A 2080-nucleotide genomic window follows, 5' to 3' on the forward strand; every position below is an offset into this window, starting at 1 on the left:
GCAGAAAGGTGTTCTCTGCAAAAGGGGTTCAGCCCCCCTTCTTTGGCAACACAGAAAGGAGAATTCTACTGCCTGAGGGTTATAATCCCTAAGTGCGGCCGAAGGCCGCCTACGCAGAAATGTGTTCTCTGCAAAAGGTGTTCAGCCCCCCTTCTTTGGCAACACAGAAAGGAGAATTCTACTGCCTGAGGGTTATAATCCCTAAGTGCGGCCGAAGGCCGCCTACGCAGAAAGGTGTTCTCTGCAAAAGGTGTTCAGCCCCCCTTCTTTGGCAAAACATAAAGGAGAATTCTACTGCCTGAGGGTTATAATCCCTAAGTGCGGCCTAAGGCCGCCTACGCAGAAAGGTGTTCTCTGCAAAAGGGGTTCAGCCCCCCTTCTTTGGCAACACAGAAAGAAGAATTCTACTGCCTGAGGGTTATAATCCCTAAGTGCGGCCGAAGGCCGCTTACGTAGAAAAGAATTCTACGCAAAAATACATTTGTTAAAAAGAACATTTTTTTTTATAAAAACTTTTTTTTTTCTATTTTTAATTAACTTTTTATTCTTTATTCAAAATCCCCCCATATCTAATTTGGCATAATTTCTTTTATTAAAAAATCCCACGGTTTCTGTTAGTTGGGTCATATTCCACATCAAACTGCTCAGTTTGCCTAAGAAAAATCCGTTTTTCCCCCTTTTTCAAACGGTTCCCTAGGAGCCTGTGGGAGGAGTCCAAGGGGGGGTTCCCTTTTTAGAAAGCGGCGACTGTCTCCTTTCTATTGGGGAGGTTTTGGGGGCCCGCCCCCTCGCCCTTCGCCCCCCACCCAAAAAACGGTGTGAGTGGTACTAAACATTTCCCCTCTACGTTATTGTGAATGTGTATGTATGTAGATAACAAGCAATTTTTTGCTGGTTAGTGGGCGTTTGCGATGACGATGACAGTGGTGATTTGCAGATAGGTTTTGTAAAAATAAAAGAATAAAAAATGGAAAAGGAACCCTTCGCAATGCTGATCTGATTAGGAAATTGAAATACATGCTACGGGCTTGTGTGGGCAGAGTGCTTGTAGAATGGCGTAATTGGCTGGCGAATGGGCGGCTGAGTTTTTTTATTTGTATTTATATTTGCTTAGGCGTATATGAAAATGGGTTTCACGAGTGCTGCCGATAGCATATTGTTAATCTCTATTAACGCTCAAGTTTTTGAAATTGTGATATAAGTATGGAAAGTGTTTCTAATAGCTAAAAATTAGCTACAAAAACCCATGAAACCCCCCTTGAAAATTCTCTCAAAAGAAAACCTTTACACTTCAAACTGTTGACGTTGACATTACTGCGCCTGTGGCTGCTGCTGCGGCGACTCCTTCACTTCAGCTGCTTTTTTCATTTTCTCCAGCTGCTAGCTTTGCACTATTCGCGTATACCAACAACATTTACTACGTCCTCACGTCACACACACACACACAACGGCACACACATACACAAAGCTTTACACTAATACCACAGAACACAAAATTTCCACTTACACCAGATTAAGGAGCTTGGAATTCATTAGCCACTGAAAATGTATTTGTGCTGATTTCTAAAAAACAAAAGTATTGCAATTCTCCAAAAAATTTCGAAATTTCAGTCCAAAACTATGCAATGCTTTTAAATTTTCTGCGCTAGCCAACGTTTTCCGGTGCACGCGTATGTGTGTTTTTCCACTTATTTCTCCCACAAAACGTTTATTGCATTTTAATAATAGATATGCCAACTTTACAAGTACGTATGAATCTACACTTTCGTTAAAATGTTGACATCTACCAAAGGACTGATCATGTCCTACTGAAACGACGAATTAAATTATTTGGTGAGCTGCAAGCAGCGAATACTCGAGCAGGCGTAATAGCCCGAACACAATGAAAACGACGAGCTACAAACCACAGCTGTCAAATTATTTTAACACGTACTCTTATGTAGATAATTATTTTGGGGACGACCGGGCTACGCGACGGCTGTGGTTGTGGCCAGATTAGATCTATTTCTATTTTTCTGGCGACAGATAAGGTTCTTCCTCTTCTTTTATGTCAAACTCTTACAAATTCATGATGTCGCTG

The 2080-nt window shown here is 41.6% G+C and overlaps 1 protein-coding gene across 1 annotated transcript in view; it reads right to left on the bottom strand.

Moving 5' to 3' along the window:
• Positions 1–1791, bottom strand: part of LOC118742089 (ataxin-8-like) — a 141681-nt gene extending 139890 nt beyond the window's left edge. Inside the window, exon 1 of the mRNA XM_036474052.1 lies at positions 1508–1791. The gene's annotated coding sequence lies outside the window, so the exon portion shown is untranslated. The remainder of the gene's footprint in view (positions 1–1507) is intronic.
• Between the last annotated feature and the right edge of the window lie 289 nt (positions 1792–2080).

The sequence above is a fragment of the Rhagoletis pomonella genome, unplaced genomic scaffold, assembly GCF_013731165.1.
Source record: "Rhagoletis pomonella isolate Grant_MI unplaced genomic scaffold, Rhpom_1.0 Rhpom_scaffold_00006, whole genome shotgun sequence".
NCBI lineage: Eukaryota > Metazoa > Arthropoda > Insecta > Diptera > Tephritidae > Rhagoletis > Rhagoletis pomonella.